Source organism: Mesocricetus auratus, unplaced genomic scaffold, assembly GCF_017639785.1.
Source record: "Mesocricetus auratus isolate SY011 unplaced genomic scaffold, BCM_Maur_2.0 Super-Scaffold_4256, whole genome shotgun sequence".
In the NCBI taxonomy this organism is placed as follows: Eukaryota; Metazoa; Chordata; class Mammalia; order Rodentia; family Cricetidae; genus Mesocricetus; species Mesocricetus auratus.
Genome location: NW_024429182.1, coordinates 7,554,508 through 7,576,494, shown reverse-complemented (window position 1 = coordinate 7,576,494; position 21,987 = coordinate 7,554,508). Strand labels below are relative to the sequence as shown.

At 48.0% G+C, this 21,987-nt stretch overlaps 1 protein-coding gene and 1 long non-coding RNA gene across 2 annotated transcripts in view; one reads left to right on the top strand and one right to left on the bottom strand.

Moving 5' to 3' along the window:
• Positions 1–21,987, top strand: part of Rbm20 (RNA binding motif protein 20) — a 195,817-nt gene that overhangs the window by 24,226 nt on the left and 149,604 nt on the right. The window lies entirely within an intron of this gene.
• Positions 1,697–21,987, bottom strand: part of LOC121139327 — a 30,607-nt gene continuing 10,316 nt past the window's right edge. Inside the window, exons 2-3 of the long non-coding RNA XR_005876262.1 lie at positions 4,466–4,609; positions 1,697–1,843 (exon numbers count right to left, since the gene is read on the bottom strand). This is a non-coding gene — a long non-coding RNA (uncharacterized LOC121139327). The remainder of the gene's footprint in view (positions 1,844–4,465; positions 4,610–21,987) is intronic.

The following is a 21,987-nucleotide window of genomic DNA, read 5'->3' as shown; positions in this document are numbered from 1 at the left end:
ATGAGTGTGTGTGTGTGTGTGTGTGTGTGTGTGTGTGTGTGATGTGCATGCCGTGTCCATAAAGGTTAGAAGAGGGCATCAGATCCCCTCAAATTGGCATTGCAGATGGTTGGGAGTTGTCACATGGGTGCTAGGAACCAAACCCAGGTCCTTTGCAAGAGCAACAAGTATTCTTAAGCCTGGAACCACCTCTCTAGTCCTCGTCCTCCCGCTTCTTTGAGTCCCCCCCCCGTGGTACGGAGCTTTTATTAAGTTAAATGGGTATTTCCGGAGCAGAAGGAGCACAGTCCTGTGCATCGATCTGACAGCTGAGACAGGCACTGAATCCTGATGGACGGGAGGCACGTACAACAGGGACACCCTGGAGGAGGGGAGGGTTCACACCCCAGCTGCACAGAGCTGGACCCAGGTGGACCGGGAGAGAGTTCACCATGCCACCCAGAACAGCGTGTGATCAAAAACTCACGCATTGCTTATTTCTGGAAAATTCCACACAAAGTTTTTGAGCTGCGATGGGCTGAAACAGAAAGAAACGGCAGATGAAGGTGGCAACTATATTGCGTGCTGTTTTGTACCATTTGTCTTACTATTACGTTTTAAAACCATTTCCCTGCAGCTGCACAACTTAACTTTTGTGACTGCTGGCATTCCATCAAACTGTTCTACTGGAATAACCACGCCGTCACTCACTCCCTGATGGACAGCTATGGCGTAAGGGAAGGGTCTTGGTAGAGCATGACTTCAATGCCAGCCTTTCGGTGGCAGAAGTGGTCAGACTTCTGAGAGTGCAAGGCCTGTCTGGTCTACATTATGGGTTCCTGGCTAGCTAGTAGTGGGTCACCGTCTGAAAACAAAACCGCGATGGGTGTTCTCATGCACGTAGTCTCACGGTATTTCCCCAGGAGTGGGATTACCAGGTTAAAGGGTATGCGTATTTTATAATTGGTCTTGACCTATTTTCCATATCGCTTTTCAACAAAGTTGTACCAATTTAAGGCATCTACAGTAACCTCTGAGGGTTTTAGTTTTGCCACAACCGGAAGCTCTCTGGTTAGGTCTGAATCCCAGTTTGCCACCTCTGGACTGTGTGACCATGGACACATTGTTCCACCTCGCTATGCCTCAGTTACTATCTCTGTAAAGTGGGTACACTACACTCTGGATGTAGCCTGAGTATGTTTCCCAAAGAAAGGAGCAGTGCTGGCAGCTCTGCCTCCACGGAGGTGGCGGGGGTGGTTTATATAGGAATTCTTGGGGTTGGGGAAGTTTTTCCAGAGTAGGGATTGGTCTGATTTCAGTGCTGAGCTCAGATTGGCTAGAGCTCTGCTCCGGGATTGGTTACTTTTTACACAGGATTAGGGTCAGATTTGGCTCTGGTTTCAGGGCCAAAGTGTGTTTCTTTCTCTGGTCCTTTTTAGCCTTTTGGCTCCAATTTTAGGGCCAGGGTACATTTCTTTCACTGACTTTGATTCCAAGGACAAAGTGTGTTCCTTTGGCACTGGTTTTAGGGTCAGGATACATTTTTTTGGTTGTGGTTGCAGGGCCAAAGTGTGTTTCTTTGGCTCTGCTCAGGGTGTGTTTCTTTGAGTGGTCTCTTTTCCCTACACTGAGAGCATTGCTTGCCCTAGTATTGTGCTTGTTAAATAAATACATCGCTGTAGATCAAGATAAAAAAACAATAGAAGTAATATGGTATTTAAAAAGTGTTACATTTTTATTAGCATTATTTCCCAGAAAGTCCTGTAAGTCCTCCACCCTTCTTTTCTCAGCCTTCTGTCTCTGAAGTGCTGGGTTTATAGGTGTGAACCATCACCCCTGGCTTCCTTCAAGTCTTTTTTTTTTTCTAGAAAAGATAAAAAAAATGAAGTGTTAATTTACAGAGATATGCAGCCACATCCCCTAGGAAGTTATTTAGGCTTAGAATATCATTTATTTTTATTTTGTGTGTATGAGTTTTACAGGCATGTGTACCATGTGCATGCCTGGAGGCCGGAAGGGGGCACTAGCACCGGAACTGAAGCTGTGAACTGCTGACCAGTTGGTCTCTCCCGTGCAGCTTCCGGTATGCTTTTGAACAGGATATTGTGTGCTAGGGTCGGCAAGAACAGAGGCACTGGGGCATGGATTTTCCTTACCTCTTATTACGTGTAGGGGTGTTTCGCCTGCATGTATGTCTGTGCACCACACGTGTGTCTGGTGGTGGGGGCAGAAGAGGGCATTAGCTTCCCTGGAACTGGAGTTACAGACACCATGAGCCATTCTGTGGGGGCTGGGAATCGAACCTGGATCCTGTGGAAGAGCAGCTGGTGCTGTAATGCTAAGCCGTCTCTCCTGGGACGCGCGCGTGTGCGTGTGTGTGTGTGTGTGTGTGTGTGTGTGTGTGTGTGCAGGGGTGTTCCTTCCTCTCTTCCTCTCCGAGAACTAAGGTTTGCTAAGATTGCTTCCACCTGGGCAGCCTTTGGTTTCTATGAGCGCACAGAGCTGCTTGTCGCCGCCTAGAGGCGGTGGCGCCGGGATAAGTGCGGGGATGAGACCCGGCTGCCTTGGCGCATGGAGGGAGAGGCAAGGGGTTCAGCCCCGTGCCTGGGTCGGCTCCAGCCCTCCTCCTCGAAATCTCAGAAATTTCTGCTCAGCAGACCTAGCCTTTCAATCCTAATAGGTGCTTAAAAACTGGAAACCCGAGAAGCCTCCTGGGTTGGTTCTCGAGCCGCCGCCCCAACGCTCCAGGACCCCGTATGCGCTCTGCCAATGCATCCCGGGGAACCCGCCCTGCTCCTACCCACAGCTGGGGTTTGGGGTGTCTCTGGCCACCCCGTGGTCCCTTTCCACGATGCAGGCTCCAAGCTAACCAGGGCTCAAAGCCCGCACAGTGCAGACTGTACCGTGGGTTTGCGCTTTACCAGTTTTCCCGTTCTCCTAAGTACAGATCAAACCGTGCTTACTGCAGCATCCGCTGCTTGGCCAAGGGCTTTTGCTCACCCCCTTTGGTGTAAGTTAGACACGCTCCTCCTTTCCCAGTGTTTGTTGTGTGTGGTCACTCCCACCCTCCAAACATGTGTGCCGGGCGGGTGTGAGTATACAGAATGCATGACACATGTGGACAGCCTGGGAGGAGGGGTCAGTCCGTAGGTGCCCTCCACCTTTTGTCTGAGACAGGGCGGCTCGTTAGTGTGGAGCTTTCCATAGTTTTCAGGGGCTTGCAGGGATCCTCCTGCCTCCCCTCCCCTTCTCTGAAGCTCAGGTGCATTACCGTGTGTATGCGTGCGTGCGTGTGTGCATGCGTGCGTGCGTGTGAGTATGCGTGTGTGCGTGTGTGTGTGCGTGTGTGTGTACGCACGCGCACACTCAGCTGTGGCGGCAGCAGCGCCTTACCTGCGAGTTCTCTCTCTAGCAGTTCCTACACCCGTTTCAATTGTTCTATAATATTGTCTGGATTCTGAATTTTGCTTTCCACCTAAACTTGGCTTTACAGAGGTACACACTGTCTGTGTAATATTCTGTCAAACATATAAAGCTATTCCACAGTTGAACTTTAGGGTTTTTTGTTTGTTTGTTTGTTTTCCTTTAAAATTGTTAGGGCTGGAGAGATGGCTCAGTGGTTAAGAGTGCTTGCAGCTCTAACAGAGAACTAGTTGTCTCACAACTGCCTATAACCCCAACTCTAGGGAACTCCCATATCCTCTTGTACACACACACACACACACACACACACACACGAAATAAATGAATGAAATAATTTTTTTAAAGAAAAGACTAGTCAGCAACCCTCCCAAAGTGTGTTATATGTGGACAATGACACTTTTGTCTTAGGTGACTCAAGCTCACAGGCTTTAACATTCGTCAACAGTTCTCTTAAAGTACACCGATGTGCACAACCTCTAGAGTTACCTCCATGCACGAAACAGTCAGTTGCTCTGTGGGCAAGCACATGCCACTGTGCTTGTGGGAGTCAGACAGCCTGTAGAGCTCTGTTCCCTCTGCTGACCACGTGGGTCTCCGGCTTGAACCTGGGTTGTCAGGCTCTGGGGCAAACACTATAGACTGAACTATTTTTCCAGCCCTTAGAGGTGTCTTCCTAAACACAGTGGGGAGATGTTCCCATGGCAGTGTGAGGACCTGTCTTCCCAAGACTGTTCTGATATCTGTCTGTCTATCAACTATGCATGTATGTATGTATGTATCTATCTATCTATCTATCTATCTATCTATATATCCTCTCTCTCTCTCTCTCTCTCTATATATATATATATATATAAATTTTTTAAAGTAAAGGCCAGCCTGCAAACCCCCAAAAGTGTATCACATGTGGCATTTATCTATTGCCTTTGCGTGTTGGAGTCTCCCATTCTCAAGCAGTGCATACAACAGTCAACTCTTGAGACCTCTGATGTTTGCTCTATGACTTTCAGGTCTGAGGAACCAAGTGACATAGTTTAAACATACTCCTAGCATCATTTCAACCAACCTCAATTCACGGCCCATCTTCAAATGGTGAGCAGACTTGGATGATGTAATCTAGAGACTGATGATGTTGTCATGGTCACAGAGCTCAGTTGTGTGTTCCGAGTTTCTGTGGATGACTTGGACGCTCATTGGATTGATGCTGAGTCTGCTTAATCCAAATAATTACAAGTGCATTAGGGGGAATGCGTCTTCACAAGGTGGTAATATTGCAAGCATTAAGACGATCACTGCCTAAGTCTTGGCACTCACGAACAGGGTCCGGTTTCTTTGAGACGGCCAGTGTCTGTGTTTTTAAGTTTCCTTCTTCATTTCACTTGCCCTCTTAGAATTTGAGATAATTTAAGCCAATAGCCCCAGGATGCCCCCACCAGGAGACATGCCTGTTTTACATGGATGCATGCCTGTCCATGTGCACACAATAGTTTTGTGTCATTGACTGGGAAGGACATGGAAGTATCTCTTGTGGTCCCTGAGAAGCTTGTAGGTGAGCCTCAGGGATAAGGGGAACAGCTCTGGCATGCTTAGCGACTTCCGTAAAGATTAGAGTTCTCTGTTCACAGGGCGTGGTTGCTTGCTAATAACGTTCTTAAATGCTGGGATTGAGGAATGCAAATCCGGTGGCCAGGGAGGAACACTGGGCTTCAGCCCTGGGGAAGATGGGTGGAAGCTTCCTGGATGTGGTAGGGTTAGAGGAGCCATGAAGCAGGGAGAAGGTTCTGGAGAGTTGGAAGCAGTTAGCGAAGCTGCCTCCTGTCTTACTCTTCCATTGTGATGAGGAGACGCCATGACTAAGAGAACTTATACAAAGACACATCTAACTGAGGGCTTGCTTATGGTTTCAGAAGGCTAGTTCATGATACTCATGGAGGGAGCATGGAAGGCAGGCAGGCGGGCGAGGGAGGGAGGGAGAGGGGGGGAGAGGGAGAGAGAGAGGGGGGGAGAGAGAGGGAGGGAGGGAGAGAGAGAGGGAGAGAGAGAGGGAGAGAGGGAGAGAAAGGGGGAGAGGGAGAGAGAGGGACAGAGGGGAAGAGAGAGAGGGGAAGAGAGAGAGGGGAAGAGAGAGAGGGGAAGAGAGAGAGGGGAAGAGAGAGAGGGGAAGAGAGAGAGGGAAGAGAGAGAGAGAGAGAGAGAGAGAGAGAGAGAGAGAGAGAGAGAGAGAGAGAGAGAGAGAGGACCTGGTATGGACTTTTGAAACCTCAAAGCCCACCCCTAGTGACACACATCCTCAAAACGGGCCACATCTCTAACCAGGACACACCTCAAATCCCTCCCAGAACAGTTCTACTACTTGAGGACCAGGCATTCAAACACATGAGCCTATGGGGCTGTTCTCATTCAGATCACCAGATCACCAGGGGGTAAATGTGGTAAGAAGAAGAGAGACAAAATAAGTCTCCTTTGGTGATTAGGGTTCATTACATAACTGTGATGGAAAGAATTAAATAGGATGATGGCTTGTGTTTGGGTAGAGACCTCTAAGTCAGACACAGACAGAGGCTTAATCTTGAAACCACCACAATTGTTCTCATAATCATCACCATTGCCGTTATCACAAGCATCATTACTACCGCTGCTGTCACCATCGTCACCGCCATCACCACCATCACCAACCTCACCATCCTCACCATCATCCTCACCACCATCCTCACCATCATCCTCACCACCATCCTCACCATCATCACCATCACCACCATCCTCACCATCATCATCCTCACCACCATCACCATCATCACCATCACCACTATCACCATCATTACCATCCTCATCACCATCATCCTTACCATCCTCACCATCATCACCACCATCATCCCTACCGCCACTATCACCATCATCCCCACCACTGCCACCATCACTATGACCATTATGAAGACGGAGTTTCTTTCCAGCCTGGTCCCGCAGCCCTTTAGTCCCAAATGAACACACTGAGGCTTATACTAATTATAAACTGTTTGGCTGATGGCTCAGGCTTCTCATTGGCTAGCCCTCTCTTGATTATTAACCCGTTTCTATTAAACTATGTATCGCCATGAGGCTGTGGCTCACCTGCAATGCTCTGGTGTGTCACTCCTTCGGCGGCTACATGACATCTCCCTTTGGCGACTCACTCTCTGTGTTCTTCTTCCCTGAGTTCTCCTAGTCTGGACACCCCGCCTATACTTCCTGCCTGGCTGTGTCCTGCCTGTCCATTGGTGGGAACAGCTTTTTATTCATCAACCAATAAGATAAACATGTATTCACAGCACGCAGAAGGACACCCCCCCCCCAATACCACTGCTCACACCACCACGACAGCAATGCCGCCATCATTATCACCTCTGATAGCATCACCACCACCATTATTGTTGGCAGCTAACGGGTATTATGGGCTTACAAAATGTGGTTCTAACATAAATGTACTTTACCGGCTCCTTTTTTTTTTTTTTTAAAGATTTTTATTTATTATGCATACAGTATTCTGCCTGTATGTCTGCCTGCAGGCCAGAAGAGGGCACCAGATCTCATTACGGATGGTTGTGAGCCACCATATGGTTGCTGGGAATTGAACTCAGGACCTCTGGAAGAGCAGCCAGTGCTCATAACCATTGAGCCATCTCTCCAGCCCCTCAGATAACCTTCTGAAATAGGTGGTTCCTGTGTCTACTTTGTAGCAGAGAACCTGGACTATGAAGAAATAACCTTTAACTGGTATGTAGCAGGGATGGGGGGGTTCAGATGGCCTGGCCAGGCACCTTGTCACACAGAACCGAGTCCATCTTTGCTAATGTCAACTTCCAGCCCTGTCCTGTTTCTGAGATTGTATTTCCTCATATATCAAGAAGAGACATAAGCACCTTGGGGAGGCAAGGATAGCTGGCGTGGGCTCACATTCCTCAGATGCATGCAGGGCCCACGAGGACTAGAAGGGATGGGGTGAAGCTGGCTTCGGGAAGGATTTGCTCGCCAACTTCCCGCAGTGATAGTGAGTCAATGCAGATAGTAGGCGTTGCATTCCTCCCAGGGCCTCCAAGGAATGGGTTGGGAGTTCTGTAGGTCTCTGCATCATTCCAAGTACGGAATCCGCTTCCCTTTGTCTTCCAAAGGTTGGAGGGTGAAACCGGGACACTGCTGTTGCGCTGAGATTTGGCACAGGTTCTGGCACCGGTTGTGCATTCCAGGGGCTGAAATGGGGATCTGCCGAAATTATCAGTGTCCTCTGGCTGCCAGTTCCTGCTTCCTGTTGGGGCTGAGCATAGCCAAGTGCTCTGTGTCTCTCAGGAGAGAGTGAGAGAGGCATTCTTAGTAGTCTGTAGTTCAACAATGCAGGGAATGGCTGTAGCCTTCACAAATGCTCTTGGGGGGAAACGGCAGCAAGCAGGGCCTGTCTCTGCAGGGATGGAAACGGCAGCAAGCAGGGCCTGTCTCTGCACGGATGGCCAAAGCTACTCACACGCCAGGCCCTGAAGTCCTGTGCTTTTCTTCTGGGTAACAGCCTAGAGTGAGACATTATTTTCCCTTTGCATTGCTCTGTGTAAGGACTTCAGAAGCCACAAAAAGGTCTAGAGCAGTGGCTGTTGACCTTCCTAACGCTGCTGACTGTGACACAGCTCCTCACGTTGTGGTGACCCCAACCATAAAGTTGTTTTTGCTGCTGTTTCATAACTGTAATTTTGTTGCTGTTATGACTCACAATGTAAACATCCATGCTTTCTGGTGGTCTTGGGCGACCCCTATGAAAAGGTCATTTGCTTCCCCTAGGGGTCATGACCCACAGGTTGAGAACCACTGGTCTATAGAGAAGAACAAGTTCTTGTCCTTGGTTGTGAGAAATTTATTTGTTCTTTTTTTCCCTTTAAGATTTACTTACTTTATGCATATAGGCATCTGCCTGTGTGCATGTATGCGCACCACACGCATGCCTGATGTCCACGGGGATTAGAAGAAGGTGTCAGACACCCTGGAACTGGTGTTACAGACAGTTGTGGGTTATTCTGTGAGTGCTGGGAACCAGACTCAGGTCCTCTGCAAGAGTGCCTGACACTCTTAATCAAAATAGGCTTTGCTGGAATCAACAAACACTTTTTTCTTTTTCTTCCTCTGACTCAATTTGGTTTCAAACTTTGGGTATGCAAGAGGCACAGACAAAGATGAAAGTTAAAATATTGAAATGTAATTTGTTTGAAAATGGTGAATATTTTACTAAGATTCAACTCTATAAATTTTTTAACTTTTATAGTGAGGTTGAGAGTCAAGTTGGTGCTAGTTGAAGACATATTTGGGATATTCGTAATTTTGGGAAAGCTGGGATGTTATTCATTATTTTTCAAAGTTTATTTATGTATTTAGGAGATTTTTGGTTTTTTGCTTTGTTTGTTGTTGTTGTTGTTTTGTTTTTAATGTGGGTCAGAGCCCTGGCTATTCTTTCAGAGAACCTGGCTTTTTTTTTTTTTTTTTTTTTTTTTGGTTTTATTTTTTGGTTTTTCGAGACAGGGTTTCTCTGTAGCTTTGGAGGCTGTCCTGGAACTCACTTTGTAGACCAGGCTGGCCTTGAACTCACAGAGATCCGCCTGCCTCTGCCTCCCGAGTGCTGGGATTAAAGGCGTGCGCCACCAACGCCCAGCTCAGAGGACCTGGCTTTTGACTCCCAGCGCCCACACAATGAATAGCTCACAACCATTTTACCTCCAGTGCCAGGTGATCTAGTGCCCCCTTCTGGCCTCCATGGGAACTGCATACATGTGATACACATACAGGTAAAACATAAAATAATAACATAATTTAAAAAACTTAGTTTTAATTTAGTGTGTATGTGTGGGCTGAGGTGGGCTGGGGAGGGAGTGGCACATATGTAGAATTTTAGTCCTGGAGTCGACACTTTCCTTCTACCATGTGAGCCTCAGGGATTGAACCCAGGGAATAGATGTGGTTCCTTTACCTGCTGAGGCAGCCCAACAGTCCACTTTTCATACTTTTTAATAAGTGCATTTTATCTGTTTAATTTTTTTACATTTAATTTGTGAGTGTGCATGTGTGTATCTGTGTGTGTGTGTGTGTGTGTGTGTGCATGTGTGTCACAGTGTACCTGCAGCGCTCAGAACAACTTATTGGGGGTTTGCTCTTTTCTTCCATCATGTGGATTCAGGGGGCGAACCTAGGCTCCTTAACCCCCTGAGCCAGCTGCTTCACCCACCCAGCGAGTGCCTCTACTGTGTAACAGTTTCCTCTAAGATTGAAACATTCCATCGTGCATGGCGGCTCCTTGAGCAGGCTGGTGAACACCCCCAAGATAGCTTCAGGAAGTCCCTGCAACTGACCGGATTCACTAGGCCCCTCCCTGACAAGAGTAAGCTGTAGAAGCTGAGAGTCCATCTCAGACAAACCGAGATGCCAAAGAAGACTCTGAAACCAGACCAGCTGCCTGGGAGAAGCAGAAACCGGCTGAGCTGTCCGGAAGAGGTTTAGACCAACAGAGGCACCGGGAAAGGACGCTCTCCAACCTGTTGAGCTGTTTGCAGGCTGTGAGTGTGCTCCAGGTTCCCAGCTTTTGTGAACTGTCACCAGTGGAAGGATAGGCTTTGGTGATTTAGCTGTCCTCTGATGCATTTCAGATCCTGCAAGTAACCCCCCCCCCCATATCCTGCAACCTCGATAAGGTTTGTTGCTTCACCAAATTGGACTTTGGTGGTATGTGTCCTTAGGACTGTTGTGGGATCCCTATCTGATGAATAGGAAAATTCAGTAGGAAGATTCTTGTCTCCCTAGGAAAATTTTTTTATCACACACAGAATCTTAAAATACAAGCATTCAGTGGGCTTGTGTTTCATGTGCATCTTTATACAATATGCAGTTGTCCAAGAATATTGGTATCAGTTGGTTTCCAATTCACTTGAAACAAAGGAACTACCTACCCTCCAGGGCTTGCGGCTTCTTCCCAGTTAAGCCCGGACACACTTCATTCTGGATTTGTTAAACACCAAGAGACATGTTTTCTGAGCATCTCTGTGTGTTAGGGTTATGCTACAGAACGTTTCCTGGGGACACACAACACATACTCACCCCAGGTAGAGAGCCCACGACAGAGCTAAGTATGGTCCCACCAAAGTCCGACCTGGTCAAGCAACGAGCCAGCATTCCTACCCAGTGGAGCTGGGTAGAAACCCTGGCTCTCAGTTTCTAGTCTATGAAATGAGCCTCCAGGCTGGGAGTGTAGTTCAGTTTGCCCAACATCTGCAGGGCCACAACAAACAAGCAATAAGTGAATGCATAGTGAAGAAAGGGAAAATAGGAACTTAATTTCTGTTGGCAAAATGCTCTTGTCTTCCTCCCAGAGAGCCAGGACAAGGATGAGAAAATATTCATGTGCCCGGCACAGTGCCAGCTGCATAGGACGGAGCTAAAACATGTTTGCTGACTGCCCTTTCCTTCTGATAACCGTCGTGTCTTCCGTTAGCATTGTTCTTTAGCAAGGTGTGTCCCCTCACCCCTCAGCTTCCTTATCTGTGGTGTTTGCCTCACACTGAGGGTCTTGAAACCGCTGTAAACCATTGGGTCCTCTCAGAAGGCGCGCTGGGGAGGTGCGCAGCTGAAGACTGGAGGGCTGTCTATGTTTGCAGCTTTCTGCAGAGCAGCGTGGCTAGTCCCAGGCTAATGCATGGCCAGTGCATGGCTAGTTTGTGGCTGGACTTCCTTCCAGAAGCCCTGGCAGACTGAGGCTTGCTCCCACAAGTTTCTCATTCAGGCAGACCAGCCTGGTGCAGACGGCCTCAGAGCGGGTCATCTGGCCATTGTCACTCACAGCTCACGTCCTGGGGTACCACAGGTGGCAGAGATCTGTTGCCTCTCTAGATTAGCATTGGTGCCTTTTACCTCTTCATCTGAGCTTCCTAGGAAGGGTAAAATGACTCGAAAACAATTAAGCTGATTTAAAAACAACGAAACCCACAAACCCGGAGTCATGGCCTGTCAGCCGGCACCTGTTGTCTTCCAGGCTGCTGTGGAGGAAAGCAATTAGGATTAGTTTGCTTAGCACAGCCCCGGAATGTCCTCGGCGGGGCAGAAGCCAGGGAGTGGGCGGTGGGTTTGCTTCTAGGGTGTGTCACCTCCTTCCTGGCTCCACCCGGGAAGCCCCGTTGGGTGACTTCCGGTCCAAATGGCTCCTTCATGAATCGCCTCCTCTCCAGTCTCCAGAGGGCACTGGCCACTGGCAGGTTCTTCCTCACGGTTGGGGTTGCGGCTTTCAAATCAGGGAGGAGGAGCTCAGGCCATGCAAAGGGGCCAGGAAGCCCCATCTGTTCTGCAGTTCCGAGTCTGCATGATGGATAGCCTGGGCCTCTTGGAGTCGCGTGTTCAGCTGTGAGTCGGGACCTGCCAAGGGTTGGCCAGCGCTGGGAGTGACACATGCAGCTAACCAGCCCAGGCTCCGGTGCTCTGACCATGCTATCCGTCACCTGGGGATGGAGGGATGATGCGGGTGAGCGAGGCGAGGCTCCCAGCCCCCTTTCATGGCTCAGCGCGGCTGGCCCCTTCATCCCAACTCTGCGGCTTCTAGGCAAATGTGATCCTGTGACAGGTGGTTCTGGAGGGGGCTTGCTCAGCTGCGGCTCGCAAGAGCTACAGAACAAATCTGTCTTTCCCACTCTCCAGATTCAAGCTCTGTCCACCCCACCCGCCACCCCATCCTCCTTTGAGAGGGGCGGTCTTATGTAGCCCAGGCTGTCCTCGAACTATAGCCCTATAGCTGAGGTTGACCTTGAGCTCCTGACCCTCCAACTCCCCCTCTCTAGTGCTGGAATTACAGATAGGTGGCACCAGGCCCAATTTTGTGGTGCTGGCGATTGGGCCCACGGCTTCCTGCTTGCTAGGCAAATAGCAGATTCCTGTCTGAGGGCCATTCCAGCGGTCTATGGTTCAATCCCTCTCTTTGTATGAAAAATCGTGAATTGGTGTGGCTTGCTTCTGCCCTATGGGTACCTGCTTGGTGTCTCGCTGGCCTGTGAGCAATGCCGTGACACATTTGCCGAAGACATTTAACTCCCCTGTCAGGAGTGCTTGTGAAGGTGGCCACAGACATGGCCCTGATTCCCAAGGACAAACGGTCTCCCTCTGCTGTCAGACTTTATCTCCTCTGCCCAGGGGGTCTTCCCTGGTGGCCCCTTCCAAGCCTTCCAAGAACATCTTCACATGCCACTATCTCTAGACATCAAGAGACAGCAGGGGAGAGACTTGGTACCAGGCGCCTCCGTGCAGGGATCCCCAGCAACCACGTGTTGAAAAGGCAGTTGCCCATTGAAGCAGGGGACAGTCTCTGCCTCTCCTGCCGGCCTTCGGGCACTGGCCTAAGTGTTGCTGACATTGGAATTATTTTTACAGTTGCTTTTAAGCCCTACGAACTCGAATCTTGGAAGGTTGGTGGCTGAGAGGCGACAGCTGCAGCTGCCAGGCTCAGAAGAGGCTGGCCGGTCATCACAGCTATTTTTTAACTTCGTACTTTGAAAATAATGCTAGATCCCAGAAAAAAAAGCACAAAACAAAAAAAACAAGTGCCCCATAAAATCCCATATACTTTTCACCGCAGCATCTCAAGTATCCATGTCTTCTGTAACCATGATATGTTTATGAAAACCAAGAACGGAATATTGAAACAATACTAGTAATAAAAATATTACAGAAAACATTTCACCCTTTGTCTTCATTGAAAGAACTTTTCTACCTTTATTTAATTTGTGGTGGTGTGTGTGTGAGAGAGGGAGAGAGAGAGAGAGAGAGAGAGAGAGAGAGAGAGAGAGAGAGAGAGAGAGAGGAGAGAGAGGAGAGAGAGAGAGAGAGGGAGAGAGGAGAGAGAGAGGAGAGAGAGGAGCGAGAGAGAGGAGAGAGGAGAGAGAGGAGCGAGAGAGAGGAGAGAGGGAGAGAGGAGAGGGAGAGAGAGTGAGTGAGCATGGGTGTTAGAGCACATGCAGAGGTTAGAATTTACAAACTTCCTTTCTCTTCTTCTACCACGTGGAGTCTGGAGTTGAACTCGGGTTGTCGGGGGTGGTGGTGGCCTGTGCCCTGATCCACTGAGCTGCCCCTCTAACCCAGGTCTTTCTTTTACTTCAGAATGGAATTCGGGGTCCCATGTGGTATTGGGTTGTCAGGTTGCTGCATCCCCACTGTGTGAACCATTCTCAGCCCTCTCTCCCCTCTGTGACCGTGACACTGTTCAGGAGATCGGCTTGTTATTTCATCGCTGACAGGTCAGCCACTCTTTCTATCAAGGGCCAGATAGTGCTCTGGGCTTCGTAGGTCATGTGATCTCCGTGTAACCACTCCCCTTCTGGGGTAGCAGAAAATCGGTCTTAGATAAGATACCGATGAATGACAGGGCTGTGTCCCAGTGTGACATTGTTTATGAGATGGGGCGGAGGCGCAGGTTTAGTCCTTGGCTGTGGCTTTCCAGCCTCTGTTGGACAAGTTCCTGGGCTTGAGTTTGTCTGGTGCTTGCTAATAAGGAATGTTTCTTTCCCAGGCATCTGTGTTCACAGTAAGAAGGTGTTCGTGCAAAGTTAAAAGTTGCTATTTCCCCTTATGATTGAGAGTACGTCCAAGGGACCATGCAAACGTACTGTTTCTTTCAAACCTTCACCTGATAATTGTAGCATCGGTTGGCAGAGCTGAGTCAGTTATCACCGTTATCACCCTGGTAACGGATTGCTGGGACACTCATTCCTTCCGCATTTGCTAACTGGGGTCTTCTGGTAAGAGAGAGCCACCTTCCCTCTCTTGGTTAGCTGTCAATGTCACATCTATGTGATTTAGGCATTGCCTTTGTATTTTGGGTTATGAGGATCGCAAAGTTTCAAGTTTTGATCTCATCTAATTTTTATTTTGAGAGAGGGTCTTACTATAAGGGCCTGACTGACCTGGAACTCTCTGTATAGACCAGGCTATCCTCTATAAGGGCCTGGCTGGCCTGGAACTGTCTGTGTAGACCAGATTGTCTCCAGAGCCCTGGGATTAAAGGCATGCATCACCATGCCTGCCATCTCATCTAATTCTTAACCCCCTTGTAGATCTCACACTTGGCTGTATCTAGTTTCAGCTTTGTGGGCGTTTGGTGCCTCAGACCTAATAAATCCGCATTCTGGTGCCTCAGACCTAATAAATCCGCATTCTGGTAATTCAGATTGTCAGTGACAAGGGCTGGGTGTGAAGCTGGAACCTTCAGTACTTGCTCAGCAGATGCAAGAATTCTACGCCCCGCAGAGAAAACAAGCAAACATTCACAGCAAAAGGCGGTTGTTGGTTTCAGCTCAAAGCGCTGGATGGATGTGTGATCTGACTCTACTACTGTGCCACACACAGTGAGGGGGCTTGTCGGTGTCACTGTCAGCGTCAGGGCGGGCGGAGGTGGCCCTTGGCTGTCAGTAAGTTCTGTCCAATTTGAACTGTGCCTTTCAGATGATAAGTCACCTGTCTCTCTCCCCCTGCTCTTGTCATTCTGCTTTCTTAAGGACACCCCTCCTTCAATGTGGTCTTGCGTGGCCAGTTTAAGTGATTTGTCTCGGTCAGAAAGTCAAGTCTTCCAACTCATATTTCTGAAGCACATTGACCAGTTTTTACAAAACAGAGTATGTCAAGGTAGTTTTCTAAAAGAGGAGAAACTTCTAATTCTCCACAAATTATAATGATTACTATAGTGGAGTAAAGCATGGTGGCACACACTTTAATCCAGCACTCAGGAGGCAGAGTCAGCAAGATCTCTGAGTTCAAGGCCAGCCTGGTCTACAGAGCCAGCTCCAGGACAGTCAGGGCTATGTAGAGAGACCCTAACTGAAAATAAAATAAAAAGAAAAGAAAAAGATTACTATAGTGACTTCAAGAGCAAGTCAGTGAACAGCCAGGGAGCACAGATCGTCTGTGTGTTGCTGGATTTTTTATGTAATTGTAGAAAATGACTTTACTTAAGTTTCTAGTCAGCAAGTCAGGCATGGTTGCACACAACTTTAATCCCAGCACTCGGGAGGTAGAAGTGGGTGGATCTCTGAATTTGAGGCCAGCCTGGTCTACAGAATGAGACCAGGACAGCCAGGGATACACAGAGAAACCCTGTCTCAAAAAAAATAACAAAAATAAAACAAGTTTCTGGTCAAGGAAGCAAGAAAACGCAAGGCATCTGTGTCAGGTGACAGGTTATATCCTTCATTTTGAAAGATTTGAATTAATTATTTCTTTGAGCATGGCTTAGAAAGGTCCATGGAAACTGTTTCCACAGAGTCATTTAAGGAAAAGATAGACAAGAATTGTTATTTATCATACACATCATTAGGGATTTATGGAAATGGCAAGCCACAAACACAACAGAACAAACCAAAAGAACTTGGAGAGCTTCACTTGGACCTCACGCAAGATTCAAACTCTTGCGAAAGACTGCCTAATGTGTACCCTCTTGAGTCACTAAACATGTGTGTTCTGAAACATCGTGACACTCTCACTAGGAATGAGAAACCACACTTGGATACAAAGAATCGCCTTTCTATAGAGCTCGCTCATCTTGTTCATTTGTAGAGTTGTATGGAAAGGCCGACTGATTAATAATTTTTAAAAAGTTCTAACTGAAAATCAAGTCTGCTGTCAGGAGTTTGTTTTCCTATGTGATGTGTTAGCAGCATAACCAAGTCATGTGCTTGCATCGAATGTAGATCTCTTGTGGCTTGGGGCCCTGAAAATAACCCGCTACCCTCAAAAACATGGGTGAGACAGATTAAAGAGCTGTTGATATACTATCTGAAAGGGGGACTTGGATGACAGAGTGCTTACCTAGACGCAGAGTTCTGGGTTCTAGACACAGAGCATAAGCTGAGCATGGGGGATATGTGTCTAAAGTTCCAGCTCTTGGGAGGTGCAGACAGAGGTTTATGAGTTTGAGACCAGCCTGGGATACAGGAGACTGTGTCTCACAACAGCAACAACAACCACCAAACGAAAACCAAACCCCTGGATGGCTATAGTGGGTCTTTACATTTTCTTCCTTATCTTTTTCTCAGGCAATTTTTAGGGGGTGGGGGAAGATCAAACCCAGGGTCTCTGCATACTAGACAGACACTTTGCCACTGAGCTAAGTGCCCAGGGTCTTGGCCTCCTGAGAAGTAGTTATATCTGAACAACTTTTTGTCAGGGCAGGAAGTCCACCTGAAAAGGCAGTGGCGGAGTGGTTCATTGGTGAATTGAGTAGCACTGCTCACTTCTGAAATAAGACAGCCGCATCAGCTGTGGTTGGGGCACTTGTCATGTGGGCCCTTATTGTCCTTTCTGATGGTTGTGATCACTGTGGACATGCAGTACTTTCCTATGTGACCTTATGGGTTCATTGTCACCTCGTCCTTGGTGAGCACGTTGGAATGGCGCTGTTCTGAAAGGCTATCTGGCTGTGTGTTCACCCCATCAAGTGCTTGGTGCGTTTCCCTGAACTGCTGGAGGCCACCAAGATAGGGCGGAAAGGTGTTCTGTGCCCTTCTGAGTGGTGGGGGATCTATTTTTGACTGGCGACAAATCTGGGTCCTGTCAAGTCAAGTCCCCAGGACTTTCTGGTTGTCTGTCCTCTTGTTGACAGCTGTGTTGCTCAGAGTGATCATGAGGTGGCTGGGAGATAGCGCTGGCATCTGAGCACCTAGATAGGGAGGACACAGTGGAATGCAATTGCTTTTTCTGGCTATTTTGGTTAGTAAGTCCCTGGTAGTCTCTAACAAGAAGTCCCTAACAGGAGGGGCGGAAGCCAGAAGACACCTCTGACAGGAAGGCTGTAAGGGAGAAACTTTCTGCTCTTTGAGGGCGCTTAGTGCTTGCAGGAGAAAATGTGAGATAAAAACTGGAATTGAGGCAGCCTTGGGTTATGGGAGTTGGAGTAGAGTTAACGTGATCAACTTAGGATCAAGGGCATTTTTTTTTTGCATGTTGTATAAAACATAAATTAAGCCGGGAGGTGGTGGTGCACCCTTTTAATCCCAGCATTCAGGAGGCAGAGGCAGGTGGATCTCTGTGAGTTTGAGGCCAGCCTGGTCTACAGAGTGAGTTCCAGGATAGCCTCCAAAACAATACAGAGAAACCCTGTCTTGAACACCCCAACCCCCCAAAAAACCCCATAAATTAAACCTCATTTTTTTTTTTTTGGTTTTACGAGATAGGGTTTCTCTGTATTGTTTTGGAGGCTGTCAGGGTCCAGCCCGGCCTTGAACTCACAGAGATCCGCCTGTCTCTGCCTCCCCAGTGCTGGGATTAAAGGCGTGTGCCACCACCGCCCGGCAAGCCTCATCTTTTAATCATCACATTCCCGTAATGCTTTACACAGTCTTTGTTTTGAAAGCACAGCGGTCCTGCTGGTATGCAGGAAGGGCTCTGAGGAAACATTGAATCCCCTCTGGTACCTTATTCAAATCCACGTGGCTCTGGCAACCACAGACTCAAGTGCTGCCTGCAGGCCCAGCGCCTCCTCCATGCCTCAGCCCCAAAGGCTCGTCTGTTTGCTGCGCTGGGGATTGAACCTAGGGCCATGTGCATTCTAGTACTGAGCTACCCGGAATGACTGATTGATTGCTGTAGTTCCTCACACCCCAACTGTACTTCCTCACACCCGACTGTACTCTTCCTCACACCCTGACTGTACTTCCTCACACCCTGACTGTACTCTTCCTCACACCCGACTGTACTTCCTCACACCCGACTGTACTTCCTCACACCCGACTGTACTCTTCCTCACACCCCGACTGTACTTCCTCACACCCGACTGTACTCTTCCTCACACCCTGACTGTACTTCCTCACACCCCAACTGTACACTTCCTCACACCCGACTTACTTCCTCACACCCGACTGTACTTCCTCACACCTGACTGTACTTCCTCACATCCGACTGTACTCTTCCTCACACCCGACTGTACACTTCCTCACACCCTGACTGTACTTCCTCACACCCCGACTGTACACTTCCTCACACCCGACTGTACTCTTCCTCACACCCGGCTGTATTCTTCCTCACACCCCGACTGTACTCTTCCTCACACCCCGACTGTATTTCCTCACACCCGACTGTACACTTCCTCACACCCTGACTGTGCTCTTCCTCACACCCCGACTGTACTTCCTCACACCATGACTGTGTACTTCCTCACACCCCGACTCTACTCTTCCTCACACCCCGACTGTACTCTTTCTCACACCCCGACTGCACACTTCCTCACACCCCACACTTCCTCACACCCCGACTGTACTTCCTCACACCCCAACTGTACACTTCCTCACACCCTGACTCTGCACTTCCTCACACCCCGACTGTACACTTCCTCACACCCCGACTGTACTCTTCCTCACACCCGACTGTACACTTCCTCACACCCCGACTGTACTTCCTCACACCCTGACTGTACTCTTCCTCACACCCGACTGTACACTTCCTCACACCCTGACTGTACTCTTCCTCACACCCGACTGTACACTTCCTCACACCCCGACTGTACTTCCTCACACCCCGACTGTACTTCCTCACACCCCAACTGTACACTTCCTCACACCCCAACTGTATACTTCCTCACACCCCGACTGTACACTTCCTCACACCCCGACTGTACTCTTCCTCACACCCCGACTGTACACTTCCTCACACCCGACTGTACACTTCCTCACACCCGACTGTACTTCCTCACACCCCAACTGTACACTTCCTCACACCTCGACTGTGTACTTTTTGTTGTTGCTATTGTTTGATGTTTCTTGATCATTCTTAAAATTAAATTATCTACATTAATAAAAAAAGCACCTGCATTTCTTGTATCAAGTGATCCAAAGCATAAGGGAATGAACGTTAAGCCGTGCAGTACCAGCTGGGAAGGCTGTAAGATATTAAAATGTGGAAATCAAGGGACCAAACCTTGTCTTCCTTCCCATAGTTAAAATGTCAGCCTTCCCCAGAGGGTTGATCTTATTTTCTTTTTAAAGCAATGAGCCCGTTCGATGTGCTCCAATCATCCGTGAGGTTTTTATAATAGATTGATTAAGTCGGGCCATGTGGCAGAACACTGTCATCATATTTATGGTCAGTGATGGTTTTACACATTAGAGAGAAGTGCAGTTACAGCAAATTAAATGGAGATATCTGATCCAGACATCAGTTCAGTAATTTCATGGGAAAAATAAATCTAAATGGGCAAAAGAAGTTTTGTATTAGCGCTAGTGTGATGGCATTACTGCCAGTGACTAGAAACACATTACACAAGGTCTGCCAGTGACTAGGAACCCGTGGAAGAGTGCTTGAAGCAGAAGGCTCATGCTCTTGAGTGACAGACCCGAGGCTGAGCTGGGGGTCTCCTCGGCATTGCACTGTGACCTTGGGTAGGTCACCTCATCACTGGGCACTGGGAAATGCAAGGGACTTCACTGTGTTCTTCACTGGGGGAGATGACTTTCCTGTTAATGCATGTGTCTTTAATGATAGGATTGCAGCCGTAATAATGCGATTAATGTTTGTCACACTCAGAGAAGGTGCAGAAACAGGGGCACACTCTTCTGACCACACAGCTCACAGACATACAAACCGGAATTCCACATTCTTATACACACAACAGCAAAAAAGAAAAAAAAGAAGGCAGCTTGCTGACTGTGAAGCAGAGGGGAACAGAGGTAACCGAAGGCTGGGTGGGGGTTGGGAGAAGAGAGGCGTAGACAGGGTCTGGAGAACAGGGTGGGGGGATTGTCTCTCTACAGCCTGGGGCAAGCTACTGTACCCGCCAGAGTAACTAGAGTTCTGGCTAGAACTGATAGGGGTTGAGGGACTGAAATACAAACGACCCTGGTTTGATTATTGCATATCATAACTATGGATTAGCTGTGACACCACACCCAGCATATAAGCACAAATGGGTTACATGTTAATTAAATAATCAACTGTCAGTTAAATTAAAAAGAAAGAAAACATTAACTCCCCAGAAGCACCTGTGTGTTCCCTCTATCCTGAGCACTAGACTTAAATGCAGTAGGGTAGGGACATTTTTTAAGGTGGTAAGTTTTGGAAATTTAGCAGATTAAAAATCAGAAGACTTTTTTTTGGTGGGGGGAGATTCTTTTAATTCAGTCTATAATCCCTTATCTACAACATTCAAACCCAGAGAGCACCGAGTGTGGGAATCTTTGTTTTCATTTTTGAGGGATTTTGGCAATGAAGTTGAGTTGAAAGTGGAGGTTGTTTGTGACCTGTTCGATTCTTTACAAATTTTCCCGAAGAAATGCTTACATTGCTGCTGCCCTGGACTGCCTGGGGTCATGCCTACATTTTGGAATAAGAAAGATTCTGGCTTTCAAAATTCCCATTGAGAAGCCAGCTATAATTCTGATGGGCTTCCCTATACATGACTTTGGTTTTTTTCTTGTGGCTTTTGTACGCTTCCTTTGTTCTGTATACTTAGTGTTTTAACTGTGATGTGCTGTGGGGTGGCCTCTTTTTCTTTAATTATTATTGCTGCATATGTATGCATGAATGTGTAACTATGACCTGCTGAGACTGTTTAGTGTTGCTTGTATGTATATGGCCACTTTTGTCAGGATAGGATGTACACAACCGTGCCGTCTAATTCGGTGGCATTGAATGTGCTGTCTTCTATTTTCCCTGTTCTCTGTCACCGAACAGAAACTCTCTCTAGCCATTGGCCTATGGCATTCTCCTCTATTCCCTACTCCCTGCTAGTCTATCCCATTTAAGTAAATCTTGTGTAATGTTTGTCCTTTTATGTGGCTTGTATAACTGAATATGTTCTAAGATTCGTTTATATCATAGCATGTATAAGAACTGTGTGTGAGGGAGAGAGAGGACGAAGGGAGAGAGAGAGAGAGAGAGAGAGACAGACAGACAGACAGACAGACTATGGTAATTTGTTAAAGCTGCCCAAACTCGTTAATATGGCAATTTTTCTACAGTGGCTGTATCAGTTTTGCAATTTTTTGGTGCAATTCTTGCAGTTGCATTAACAATTCTGCTTTCTGCACATTCTTGCTTTGGTTTTGTTTTGCTTTTTGAGAAAGGGTCTGTCTGCTATGGAGCTCTGGTTGATTGGAGTCTGCTGTGTAGACCGGGCTGGCCTCAAACTCGGAGATCTGCATGCCTCTGCCCCCCCACAGTTGTCATATTCTTAGAAAACACTTGTTGCATTTTGCTTTTTTTTTGAGACAGGGTCTCCAAGCTGGCTTGAACCTGTGATGACCCACAGTCTCCTGAGTGCTTTAATCCCTCGAAAGCGATTACTTCATTTGCCTTTATTATGGCTGTTGTAGTTTAAATGTGAAATACTCCCACAGGCTCACATTTGGCAATTTGGTTCTCATCTACTGATGCAGTTTTGGGAAGCTGTGGAATCTTTGGGTAATGGGGCCTGACCATGACCGTATTGTAAGGGCAGGTCTTGAGGTTTTACCCAGGACACTACCACTTCCTGTCCCATCTCTGCTTCCTGTTCTACTGAGACCTGGGAAGTCCCAGCCACGTACACTGTGGTCAGAGAGCCTGTTGTCACCATGCCCTCCCGGCCAT